At 44.9% G+C, this 14,356-nt stretch overlaps 1 protein-coding gene across 2 annotated transcripts in view; it reads right to left on the minus strand.

Annotated features, from left to right (window-relative positions):
* The window catches only part of PPARA (peroxisome proliferator activated receptor alpha), a 59,580-nt gene that overhangs the window by 22,280 nt on the left and 22,944 nt on the right, over window positions 1–14,356 (minus strand). The gene's annotated exons all lie outside the window — the stretch shown is intronic.

Raw genomic sequence — 14,356 nt, forward strand, 5'->3', positions numbered from 1 at the left:
ACATAGCAACACATGCTTTGTGGAGTCTTAAAGGTATCTAAGTAGGTAAGTCCCAGGCCACACCAAACTCCATTTACCTACAAGCAAAACAACCACAAACAACAGAAAAACCCAAACCAAACCAAAACAAACAACTCCCTCCAAAAGCAAGAGACAAGAGACCCAAACCAAACTAAAAGAAACAAACAACCCCCATCCCCAAAGCAAAAACAAAACAGTCTCCATGTGGATAAATACACTCTTTCTCCATATCTTAAATGACTTCATATGCCCTTTAGCCCAAAGTCCAATCCCTTTAGTGTCTGTTCAGCCCTTTGGAACTCATCTCTTCCCATCATGCACTTGTCATAGCCCCTTCAGCCCCAAGGGAATTTATCACACTAGGCCTCTTTGTAGTTTCATCTCTGCCTAAACTGCCTCAGAGCTGTCTTCAGTAGGCCCTGACGGCCTCCTTCCCTTAAGTTTGATAGGGTCATCCGCCACCTAGCCAGACTGACCAGATGACATTTAGCTCCCTGACTGTTTTCATCTAGAAGTAGTCACAGAGAAGGCCACAGCTCCCACCACAGCGAAGGCCAGAGATGCTGTGTGCTGTGGGGGTGGGAGGGGCTGTGGGTTCCAAATGCTGAGGCTCCTGCGGTGCTATGACCACAGAGAGCCAGCGTCTTCAGAAGAACATTTCCCAAAGCGCTGAATGAACACACGAGAACCGAGATCGCCACATTTCCCACTTGCCAAATGCCAACACACTGCTCAACTGCAGAGGAAAAGGCGTTTTGGCTTCCTTGAGAAAGGAAAACTTGGCACAAGTACCTATTTCTGTGAAATTCACCTCTCGAGCTTGGAACCCTGATAGTTTGTCACGGGTGATCATTGCACACAGGGAGAAATCATCATCCTGGGACTGGGGAGATGGCTCAGTTGATAAAGTGCTTACTGTGAGGGCTCAAGGCCCTGGGTTCGTATCCCATCACTGTCACTGACAAAAAAAAAAAAGAAAAAAAAAAAAAAAAAGCCAGACATGGTAGTGGGTGTCTATAATCCCAGCACTGAGTAGGCAGAGGCAGGAGGATTCCCAGCACCGGCTGGTCAGCCAACCTAGATGAATCCAAGTTTATGAGATTCTGTCTCAAAAAGTAAAGTAGAGATCACTTGAGGAAGACAGTTCACATTGGCCTATATGAGCCATGTGTGCAGGCACACGTATGTGTACAGGCAGGCTCATGTGTACAGGGACTTGTATGCACGTGCCCTTACCCACCCCTACAAAATCATTAATCTTTGTAGGATAATGATGTGTCCATGTATGTTATACCACAAATGTGTGTCTACATTTTTTACTTGAAGGGGTGGTGCTAGGGATGGAGCCCAGGGCCTCATGCACATCCAGCACACTCCACCACTAAGCTATTTCCTTCCCCAGCCCATCCACACATGTAATTCTGCATTATATGCAAAGGACTCTTCAATTGGCAAGCTAGATTAGTGGACTGATTTAAGTGTTACATAAGTCACTTTCACCAAGAACAAAGAGTTCAAAAGCCACAATCGTGATATCAGCCATAAAGTTCATCCCTATAAAAAGGCCACAGCTGGGCAGAGTCTGTGCTGAGGAAGGGGCGGTGTCTTCTCTTTTGTCCCTGCCTGCCTCCGACAGCAGCATTTATTCCCACAAACCAGGGTCACTGATCTAAGGCCATGAGTTAGTTTGCTTGTCGTGACTTTCAGGGAGCCCCAGTGTTTAGGAATCATGTGGCTTGACTGGTTGCTTTTAAGGAATAAACAGGACTTAGGCAGAGAAACACTGGTCTTGCCATTCACAAAATGGATGAGATAATACAGCTTCATGAGTGGAGCAATCTTGATGTGAACTCTGGACGCAGGGCCTGGCACCACACACACTGAGGAACACATTGGTCTTTCTTGATTCCAACCAGGGCAGATAAGAGCCTTTCCCTTTGAATGAGTCCCCCAGATAGATAACAGAGGTCACATGGGCACACCCCAACACATTGGCCCTGCGGTTCCTGGCAGGCCCTGGCATCCTTTCGACTCTAATTGAGAGCAAAAACATCCGGGGCAGTCTTACCACTCTGTCCAACATCCACAGTTCACCGCCATTGCTGATTCACGAAGAGCAGCCAAGCCAGCCAGTGACTGTGCCCTGTGCCCTAGATATTCCAGAAGAATAGGAAAACGAGGAACAAACTCCATCCTAGTGGTGCCCACATGGCTTGGGATAATGGGGTTAAATAACAGCAATATTCCCTTGGGAATTAAGAAGTTGACCATTTGGCAACTCTAAGAACATTAAATAAATAGAAAACAAAAGAAGCAGACATGCAGTTTCATGCTGAAGTGGACAAAGTACATGGGAATTTGGGTGTCCACTGACAACCTCTTATGCTGAAGAATCTTGCATGTGGCCACTCTAGGACATTGGGTGATTAGGCTAATATGATTTGCTAGCCATACAATGAGCACTTACTGTGTGAAGCCAAGTGGAACTAAGCTCATTTTCCCTCAGGTCCTCCACCCCTGGGTCCTAAATCTCTTAGGCCCTTATTTACATGTGGTCTTGTAACTTCTTAGGTCTGTCTTTGTCTTTCTTACTAGATTGTATGTGTTGCTAGAGCAAGGAGTGTATTTGCATGGGTTCTGTATGTGTACTTCTAGAACAATCTCTACCATGGAGCTGGTGTTCAAGAACAATTTCTATACTTGCAAGGCCCAGAACAAGCACTCGTGATTGTGGGAGGCCCTGTGAGAGCTCACTTTGGCTCTGTGTGAGCAGCTACTGCAGGTTCCACCCAGCATCTACAGACAACATCTGTTTAGTGAGAACCAAGAACAGAAGTCAAGGGGAATTCTGCACTGGATATGTGACCTGCAGTTCCCAGAGTGGAGTATAATTACATGTTCTAAAAAAGATTTGTAAGAAGGAGAATAAAAAAAAAATCTCAACAGAATAGTGAACAGAGGAGTTCCCAGTCTTGAAGTGAGAGCCATGGAGACTAGGGGTGCCAGGCATCAACCTCTCAATGCAAAGCAAAGGACTTGGCCAGACAGGTTCAGTGCATTCTCTCCGACTTTGAGGTGAAAGCTGGTGCCCAGCAGGCAGTAAACACAGAGAGGTAAAGGAGTGTGTGTGTGTGTGGGTGGGGGGTGTTGCCATTCTGACTTTCCCCTCAGATCCACAAATGCTGAACTCTGGATATGTCCTGCGACCAAGTGTGCCACGGAATAGTCCAGAAGTTTCAACAACATCAGCAAGGTATCTAGGTGTGATGAAGCATACCCGTCATCCCAGCACTTGGCAGGCAAAAGCAGGCAGACCCCTGGGAGTGCGAGATTAGCCCTGGTCTACACAATGACTTCTAAGACAGCCAGAGTTGCATGGTAAGACCCTGTCTCAAAAAACAAAACAAAAGTGGCACTCATGGAATTCTGGCTACTTGGAAGGCTGAGGCAGGAGGATTGTGAACTTCAGGCTAGTCTGGGCCACATAGAAAGACCTTGTTAAGGAAGGGAGGAAAGAAAAGGAGGAAGGGAAAAAAGAAGGAGAGAGGGAAGAATGAAGGGGCTTTATCCTTTGGATGGAATAAAAGACCGGGGTTAGGGTGTGGCTACTACTTGAATGCATGGCCCAGCACAGAGAAAGCTTGGTTCAGTGCCCTCAGAACTATGGAAAGAAAGAAAGAAAGAAAGAAAGAAAGAAAGAAAGAAAGAAAGAAAGAAAGAAAGAAAGAAAGAAAGAAATACAGGAAGGAAGGAAGGAAGAAAGAAAGAAAGAAAGAAAGAAAGAAAGGAAAGAAGAAAGAAAGAAAGGAAAGAAGAAAGACAAGAGACAATAGGAAAGTTACTATAGGCTCCTCAGGAACACATGCTGCCTCTGGCCCATTGTCACACCTCTGTATTGGATCTCTGTTCTTGGATCGACAAGCCACTTCCTAAAAATCTTCTAGAACTACTCATTGAAATAGCACAGAGCACGACACTTGAAGCAACTGCAGAAAACACTTTGTGTGCCTTCCGTGAACAAATGAACCTGAACAATAACATTGGTCACAAAAGCATCCAGACAGTCCCTGGCTATGCCTTCTCTAATTGTTCCCTCATTGACTGTGCCATAGGATGGACCCCACAGCTCATTACCTCCCAGAGCTTGAGAAACCTATTTAACCCTCCCACTGCTAGAGGAATTCTGATTAGGCTCAAGGGAGTGATCAAAAGGCCAAAGAGGAAGTCTTACCAAGGGAGCGTGGATGCCGGCAGGTGGCTCCCCGACTCACCAATTCTAGCCCACAAGCTAGTCATGCTCCGCAGGTATTTTTACACAACAGAGTCATATTTACACGCCTTTGAGTTCAGTTTGTTGGGCAAAGGACCTAAAATAACATTTCAGAATAAACAAACTAAAAGCTACAGAAGCCTTCTCTGTACCTTTACCTATGACCCAGGGGTCCAACAAAATGGGATTAATCATTACCAATCACACAGCGATCAACACGCCAATGGTCAGTGTAGAGAATGCCCACAAAACACACGAGAATCCCAAGACCAAGGTCAGCACGTAGCAATGGTAAGAATCTGAGGGGTGAGAGGGTGAGGTATTTTAACAAGTCAAGTCCAACACAGCTCCAATCATTTCCCCATCTCCTCGTTCTTGCCCAACAATGCTGAAGGCATGACCTTGAAACCTTGTGATCACAGGAAATGATTGGCTCGAGAGACAGGGCGGCAAGCCCAATGCAGCACAAGGCAGCCCTGCTGCGACAGCACAAGATGAATGTTCCCAGCTTTTCTAAAGAACACGTCCCATGAATTTTCTTTCCACCACGTCCCCACTACATGATGGGGCTTATCACTTCCATTTGAAACCCAGCAAGCCTTTTAAATTCTGATGTAATCTTACCTTTGTGAATAATGATGTCAAAATGGTAAAAGAGAAAAAGCTACAAGCTTCAACACATTCTGCGCCTGTTGCAATCAAAGCTGGCTGAGCCCAGAAGTCTGTCACAAGAATCAAAAGTCAACTAACGTGGCATTTTGTATTTGTCAACTGGAAGCTTCGGTCCTGTTCAGACAGAATGTACAAACACGGGGACGGCGCTGGGATGTTTAGTAGCCAGGTGACAGAAGCCACAGGTCGATGGCTCTGCCACGTAGAAACTGGACTGTGCAGAGGAGCAATGCCAGAACAAGAGGCAGTTGGCACAAAAAATCCGATGCGTGAAGATGGCCATCTAAGGAGTCTCTCTCTAGATTTATGCTGGCGATGCCTTTGGGAAGAGAGATCATGTTTTATAAATTCCACGAGACACATAAAAATCTCTACTTAAGCTATTGCTTGCGTTCAACACCAGAGACTACACACTATCTTGAAGGGTCCCATGGGCCAGGGCACTGGAAAAAAAGAGTGGGTTTGGGCAGGAAGGAAGGACAAGGGAAAAATAAACATCTACTAAGTGGCCCCTAGTGTCAGGTCCTCAGGGAAAATGACCTGAATTTTTCTAGTACCAAGGCAGGGTGGGAGTAATGGGTCCCACTCACAAAACACAGAAAGACTCAGAGAGCATTGTCAGTTGCCTAACTAGTACATAAGAGGCACACATTGGCCAACAGTTGGAGATGTAGGGTGCTGTGTGGGAATTATGACAGATTAGAGATCAGAGATGCCAGATGTGAGGCCTAAAAGGTGACCAGACACTTAAGAGAAAAGGGTAAAGGGCATCACCTAAGAACGGAACAATACACACAGATGAATGATCTAAGATGTTACTGGGAAAAATACCCAACCATGGCCAGCCAGGCTAAGCTGAGAGTTGTATCAGCTATAACTGTGTAACAAATAGCCCTGAACATAGAGCTGGGCTCCCTCCACAAGGCAGGTTTCCTGCTGGCCATAAAGGTTCTGTCAATGAGCTGCAACTTTTGGGGGTCTTATCCATGACTGGCAGGTTCAACACAGCCTCCAGTGCATGCCCAGCAACTGATGCTTCTTATTGGTGCCTTCCCACCAGATCTTCCATGGTCTTACTGGGGCCGGAAGCTGCCAGACTTCCTCAAAACAGCACCAAGGGGGTGAGGCCTGTTGGAGTTAGGCCAGCACTCTCTTTTAATTGTATAATATCTCCCCGGTCATATTCTGTGTTTCAGATCAAGTCGTAAATCCAAGCCCAACCCAAGGTGGAAGAAAGAACCCTGCCTTTGGTGGGAAGAGCCAGGAAGGATTTGTGGCCATTTGTGGCTTCTTGTGTGGGGGAAGTGGTAAGAGATAACCCAGCATATGCAGTGGGGGTTGTCAGGCCTGTGATGGTACCTAAGGACTCACTGGGTTTAGTTTGGTTGTCATTTTGGAAGCAGTAAGGAGCAGGCTGCAGAGCAGCAACTCTAGATACCGAGAGTTACGTGTGGACTAGCCTAGCAGCAGGGTGGGATCCGCACTCACAGAACAAGAGCAGGAGCAACCCAAGTCCTCCAAGAGGCTGTCACCCTGTCCCTTGACACTCGGAGGCTGCCTCAGAGAGCTGGTGTGAGAGGCAGGGTGCCAGCATCTTTAGATGGTTGCATCAGGCATTTGGAGGTGAGCCTAGGACAGACAAGGACCCTGGCTTAGTAGTGACATTTATGCCACCGAGAAGATGAGCATGCGGACCCAAGTTTGAACTCTCAGAATCCATGTAAGAAGCCGCATGGCGGGGAGTGTCTATGCCTTCAGTGCTGGGCAGCAGGAGGAATGAGAGGATCCCAAAGGCTGGCTGGGAAGACAGTCTAGCTACTGCTCAGTGAATGCTAGGCTCACTGAGAGACTGTCTCATGTACCAAGGCGGGGAGCAGGGAGCACACAATAAAGGAAGTAAAGGAAGTTGAGAATGGGCCTACGGTAGATGAATTTCCCCAACAGCAGGAGGATTCTTGGAACAGAGCAGAGGAAAACCCTCCAGGAATTCAAGAAAATTCCTCCAAGAAGAAAGCCTTGAGTTCCCAGGTGCCAGGGCCCAATGGGGTCCAGATAGAGTGAGGACAGATACACAGTAAGACCAGTTGCTGGAAAGTTCCATGACATGCTGAGGACTCACTGACATTCTCTAGAAAGCAGCAGAGGCAAATGACATCACTTGCAAGGGCTCAAGTATGGGAAAGTTATTGAGTTTCTTAACAGCAAGCACAGGAAGAGAGAAACGGTGTTGATACCATCAAAATGCCAATGGGAAGTCATTTCTAGCTAACTCATGATAACCACGAGTTCAGAAAGCCATCTGCCGGGTGACAGGGGCATAGAGCTCCTGTTCACCCTGTGCACTGTTTCTCCAAGGTTCTAGAATGCCTTCTGCAGCAATGCTCGGCACCTCTCTCTCTCTCTTTGGTGGATACAGTTTTCACAGGTGGGACGTAACAACACTGTTTTTCTAGATACCCAACTTTCGGTGGATCGCTAAGTTCTTATATCTCTGTCAGATGCATTTTCATAGTCTCGTGGCCTTTTGCTCCCTCATTTAATAAGTAGTCATTATTAGGTATTTGTCAGACACAACACTGCTGTAAATCAGAGATGTGGCCAATTATATTGGTGGTGTTGGTGATGGAGGCGTTGCTGACACTCCTGAGTGCTTATCGTGAGCCACACCACTAGTCCTAGTTATCTAATATCTACCTGCTCTTGTCATCCTAGCCCAGCCCTGTGAGATAGGCGCTGTTATTGCATTCACTTTATAGATAAGGATGCTAAAGTACAGAGAGTCTCCGTAACATACCTAGGGTCACAGCCCACGAACTACAGTAAACCCGTCTGCTGACCTCTGCTCCTCAGTCCCAACCATGGCTCTCAATCGGTGCCTAAGTTTTCCTTCCTGGTTTGTGTATCTCAAGAGTACAGAGGCTTGGGAGATGGTTCAGTTAGTAAATATTAACATCGCGAGCACAAGAAATTGAGTTCGATCCCCAGAAACCACGTAAAGAGCTGTGTGTGGTGGCATGTGTTTGCTACTCCAGCAATGAGGATGTAGGAATGATCGGATCCCCTCAGGCTTGCTGGCTGGTTAGCCTAGCCAGATGGCCCCCAGGCCAGTGAGAGAGCATGTCACAAAAAGCAAGACATGAAGCAATTGAGGAATAACACCTCAAGTTGACCTCTCCCATTTTATGACACCTGTGCATAAAAGTGTGTGTGTGTACGTAACACAATGCACACACAATAATGCATGTTCCATCGAGTAGTATAGGTGTGTGTTTGTGTGTGTGCATGTGTGGGTAGCCATGGCTATCCTGGAACTTGCTACATAGATCAAGCTGGCCTCGAACTCACAGAAATCCACCGTGCTGGGTTTAAAGGTCTGGCTGAGTGGTGTAATTCTGTGTTGTTGTCTTTGATAAAGTTTGTTGAAGACTGTGGGGGTTGCTTGATGACTGTGGAAAGGCTTGTGTGAAGGTTGTGTGAGTGTGTACATCTATTAGTCTGTTCATTTAGCAAATGGAGCCATTGTGGGTGTCCCTTCCTATAGTCACTTGTGTTTGGGTCCCAGATGAGCCCTCAGTCAAGGCCTCAGTTCAAGTCCATATTAATGTGCTAACTATTTTTTTTCCTTTCACTTAAAAAGCAACTTTAGTGGCTGGACAGATGGGCCCATGCTTAAAAACATGTACTGCTCTCCCAGAAGCCCTCAGTTTAATTCCCAGCATCTTTCACAGGCAGACTAGAACTCCAGGAAAGCTGACGCTTCTGGCCTCCTTGGGCATCTGCAGTCACAGGCTCATACACACACACACAGACAGACAGACACACACACACACACACGACCAAAAATTAAAGGTAAATCTTAAAGAAAACAGTTTTACTGACATGTAACAGTCTACGCATTGATAATGAGCAAAGGTGATAGACTAGGACGTCAGCATACATCTATATCTGCACTGTCACCCAGCTGGCAGCATGCTCATCACCCCTGAGAGGTTCCTCACACCCTCAGGCCCAGCATGCTGCCATCCCTGACCATCAGTGTTTGTTGCTACAGAACTGTGCACAAAGCATCACGCTAGTTCCAGTTTAGACCTTTTTGGAAACCCAGTATCATTATTTTGAGATGCATCCCTGCCACTGGACATATAACTCAGCCAGTTCTCCATTGCTTCAAAGCTATAACCATGGTATGGGTAACCACAGTCTGGCTATCTGTTCACCTGCTGGTAGGCATTCGAGCAGTTTCCAAGCTCTTGCTCCTACAGGCAAGGCAGTGAGAAGCATTTAGGAGTCTGTATATACATAGACACATGTGAATTTCTTTTCTCTTGGCTGAATAACCCAGGTCTGGAAATGCTGGATAGTGGTTTGCATTTGTTTAATGATTTGAATATATTTATCTATGTATTTATGTGTAGTCATGGATACCTGCATGCATGTGTACATGTCTGTTATCTCTGGAGGTCAGAAGAAGGTGTCAGATCCCCTGGAACTGGAGTTACAGGCAGTCATGAGCTGCACTGGAGGTGCTAGGAGGTGACCCTAGGCTCTCTGCAAGAGCCATCTACTGAGCCATCTCTCTGACCCCTTGTTGATCTTTTAAAGAAAAGACCACCTTGTTTTCCAAAGTGCATCATTTCTCCTTCCCACTAGCAATGCGTTTGAGGCCTAGTTTGGTGTTTAGTGTAGTGGGCTCTCTGACTTTGGACACTCTACAGGAGTTTAGAGTCACAACAAGGCTGTGGGGGCCCTGGGATGGGAGTGTGAGATTTAGGAGCTGAGTATTCTGACAGCTGCAGATGCTGACAGGTTTGATCATTCACTCCACAGACATCTGCTTGGTGTTCTGCCTTTCAGTCTTCTGCTGATGTTAAAGAGTAGGTACTTTTTACTCCAGGTGATTTGATTTTGAGAGTTCTTTTTGTATAATGGATATAATCCTTTACCAAGCACATGCTTTGGGTAGGATTCCTCCCACAACAGAACTAGGGTCTACATTCTCCCAATACTATCATACTATCTTTTGAAGAGCAAGTCTAGGTTCTGGTGAACTCAGTTTTTGTTTTTATAAATGAGGCGGTCACTTTCAGATCTATGAATATTTTGCTAATACACAGTCATTGAGTTTTCCTCCTGTGATAGCTTCCAAAGCTACACCACTTTAGACTGCATTTGAACCTATGATCTAAGTTTAATCTAATCTGAGTTACTTTTGTTTATCTGGCATGAGGTGTAGATAGGTATACATAGATGACCAAGCACACAAACATGGGTACTGTGAGTTGAAAAGATTTCCCTTTCTCTACCTTTGTCAAGAAACAGTTGGGGTTTTTTGTTGTTGATGCTGTTGTTTTGATAAATTATAAACAAAGGTGGAATATTTTAAAATCAAATGCTTTTTCTGGAACTACTGACTATGATTATATGAGATTCCCACATCCTACTGATATAGTGAGATTCAACTTTTATTTTTCTTTTTAAGCTATCAAGCTATTAAGCTGTCTTTGTATTCCTGAGATGACCTCCACCACTTATGATAGTCTTTCTGGTAGTCTCTTAAATTCTTTTTTTTTCTTTTCTTTTTTTAGTACAGAATAGAGTTTATTTAGGTCATGGGAGAGTTAAGAGGGTGGTAGAGGCAGAGAGAGAGAGAGAGAAGTAGAGGAGTAGAGGCCGGCCATGAGCACGTGGGAGAGAGGGGGAAGGGAAAGGGGTAGGAGTGGGAGAGCAAGGCTGCAAGAGCACAAGAGCAAGAGAGGCCAAGAGCAGTCTCTTGAATTCTATATCCTAAAACTTTTAATAGACTTTTTGGCTCTATGTTCATCAGGGGCATCTTTAGTTTTATTGATCTTTAGCTTTATTTGTTCTTGAGTTCTTTGTTTTCTTTTATTACCAGATGAATGCTGGCTTCACAGAATGAACTGGGACCTTTGATCTTCTAAGAGGTATTCAGCCCATGTAATTTCTTCCTGAGACATTTGATCAATTTCTCCACTGAGTCCTTTGATCTTGAAGTTCTCTGGGAGAAACTTTCTGCAAAAAAATCTTATTTGATATATTTAGGGTTACTTGGGTGATGTATTTCTTCTGGAAGTGAGTTTTGTAAGGACATGGAGTACAAGTAATTTGTCCTTCCTGCCTGTGCTGTTTTATTGGTGTAAACATGTTCCTAATGCTCCTTTATCGCCTATTTATATCTGTAGAACTTGTAGTGATGTCTCCTTGCATGCCAAATATTGATTATTTGTTTCTCCTATCCCCAGTTAGCTGGGCTAGAGGTTTCTCAGTTTTACTTACCTTCTCAAAAAAGGCTTAATTGTTCATTGATTTCTCTCTCTCTCTCTCTGCCTCTCTTTGTCTCTCCATCTCTGTCTCTCTCTCTCTTTCCATCTGGTACTCTTACAAGCCCTCTCCTCTCTGATCCCTATTCTTTCCCCTGCTTTATGTTAGATTTATTTTTTATCTTTTTTTGTTTTGTTTAAGAAAATTTATTGTTATTTTGTGTATTTATGTGTGTGTATATGCAAAAGAGTGTGCACACAGAGGCTAGAGGTCAGGTCAGATGGCTTCCTCCATTGCACTCCACCTCATTTTCTTTTTAAACAAATACTTTTAATTCTTTGAGAATTTCATATGCTGTATTTTGATCTTATCCACCCCAACTCCCTGCCTTAACTCCAAATCCACCCCCACCTCACTATTCTTGCAACGTCATGTTCTCTCTCTCTCTCTCTCTCTCTCTCTCTCTCTCTCTCTCTCTCTCCCCCCGCGTGTTTCCCACTCTCCCCCAACTCCTTCTCTTAATTCACCAATCCATTAACTCCAATTTGTGTTGTCTATATACTCCTGAGTGTGTGGCCACCCACTGGAGCAGAGTCAACCTACCAGGGGCAATTAAAGAAAGATCCTCTCCCTCCCCTAGGAGCCAAGGACTGTCTTTAGCTCATCAGCAAGTGGTGGGGCTCACAGACCTCTTCCCAGTCCTTGCTGGAGAGTTAGATAGCTTGATCTCTGCAGGCAACCATGGCTGCTGTGAGGTCATGAGTGCTGTGGTCTTGTCATGTCCAGAAGACATTGGCTGCAATGCTCTCCAACCTCTGGCCTTAGACACTTTCCACTCCTCCTCCCCCTCCTTCACTGTGGTCTTGAGCCAGCTTGTATTTTGAGACTGGGCCTCACTGAATCTAGAGCTCACTGATTGATGGCTAACAAGGTCTAGAGACTGGCTTGTTCTTGTCTCTCGGACACTAGGAACACAGGGGCATGCTTCCACACCCAGCTTTTTATGTGGATGCTGGGAATCTGAACTCAGATCCTCATGCTTGTGTGGCAAACACCTAACCAAATGGAGTCATTTCCCTCAGTCTTCTATCCTAGTTTAAAACTGCTTATTTGAGGGTTCTCACCGCCCCCCAACATAACTGTTTAGTGCTATACATCTCTACCTAAACACCACTGCTGCACCATCCCACAAGTCTGTAACATTTTTTTTAAGTTTTCCTCTAGTCCAAACTCTCCATAATTTCCTTACTGGTTTAGTTAGTCATCTAGTTTCCAAATGTTTGATGGTTTCCCAGTTATGTCCATGCAACTGACTTCTAATTTAGTTCCATTATGGCCAGAGAACTTACTTCACATGACATGAATCTCTTTATATGCATTGAGAGTTGTTGTATGATTCAAAACAGGGTCCATATTAGTGAATTAGGCAATTTAACACGTGTGTCCTACTGGTGGTGAAATATTTTATATAAACGTCAGTTTTATCCAGTTGGTTGACAATGTCGTTCAATGCACTCTATCTTTGCCGGTATCTGTATTTGTCTTATGCATCTGATTAATATTGTATACTTAGACATTTCTCCTTACAGTGATATCATTCTTTGGTTTGTGTGTTTTAAAGTTTTTTTTAATTAGATGAAAAAAGCTAATTAACTCTTTCCAATAAAATAACTATATTATTTCCTCAAAAAACTTTTTTTCTGAGAGACAAGAACTGAGACCTGTCTTCACCTCTTTGATTTTCTAGGACTGCCAGTATTATTTCTTCCTGAGACATTTAATCCAGTGAGTCATTTGAGCTTTTGGTCCCCCAGCCCCCCACCAAAGAGCCATCTGAGAACGAAGTCTCAAGTTGAGAAATGCCCCAGATCAGATTGTCCTGTGAACATGTGTGGAGATGTGGGAGGGTCCATCCCACTGTGGGCAATACCATTCCCTAGGCAGTTGGTTCTAGGCTGTATAAGAAAGCTCGCTAAGCATGAGCCTGCAAGCAGGCCAGAAAGCGACATTCCATCCATTGCCTTTTTGCTTCAATCTCCTGTTTGAGTTTCTGTCATGACTTCCCTTGGTGATGGATTTTGACCTGGAAATTTAATCCAAATAAATCTTTTGCTCCCCTAAGCTGCTTTTGGTCATAGTGTTGGTCACAGCAATGGAAAGGGAACTAGAAGCCTGCCTTTCTTTTGTTCCCTGGGGTCTCCAATTATACACACACTAGATGCTTAAAGTCAACCAATACCAGTGATGACATTTTCATTGAAAAAAAAGTCTTTTTCCTGTGTATTTCATTTTAAATGGCTCTTCTGACTATGCTCAACCTCATCAGTTTTTCTTCTGCACTGTCTACTCTGCCAGCAACCCTTCTCAGTGTGTTTTATGCCTCAGCCCTTGCACTCTCCATTAAAGAAGTTCAATTTTGTTATAATATCTTCCATGTCTCCACTTGACTTTCTGAACCTTTGAAATTCAATCATAATGACTTTAATGTACTCGGCTGCTAAATCCAATATCCATGGTCATTCCTGCTACATTTCAAAGCATTGATTTTTATCCTCATTATGAGGGCCTCTCTTCCTAAGTCTTCCAATGCTCAACAACCTTCAGTTAGATGCCTGGTTTGTGATCTTTCCTCGTTTGCTGTGGGACCGCCTTGGGTCCCTAGAAATATTCTTGACTTTTGTCCTGGGATGCAGCTAAATTACTTGGACAATTCTAGCCTTTCTGTATCTTGTCCTTGTGATTTGCTAGCCAGAAGCACAGCTGTGTGTTGTGCCACGTCATTGCGTCCCCCCTACTGAGGAGAAATCTCTTGTCCAGGTCCCCTTGAAGCATGAAGGTTCTTAGGTTAGCAGTGGGAGTCGTTGGCACAGTTTCTGGACCTGTGCAAGGGCCAGACACCAGGCCCAATGAGAGTGCTGGGCATTCTTTCCCTCTGAACCTCTTTGATTGGCTCTTTTTCTGGCCTCTGTTCTAGCTCTGTTCATAGACATGTACCCAAAAGTTTTGTCGGCGCATGTCTGGGGGCTGGAGATCTTTCTCCTCTTGTCATCTGCCTAGAGGGCTGTGAACACTGTCCTCTCCCAGTTCTCCAATTTAGAGTTTGCAAGCTCTGCC

Source organism: Micromys minutus (genome assembly GCF_963924665.1).
Source record: "Micromys minutus genome assembly, chromosome: 27".
In the NCBI taxonomy this organism is placed as follows: Eukaryota; Metazoa; Chordata; class Mammalia; order Rodentia; family Muridae; genus Micromys; species Micromys minutus.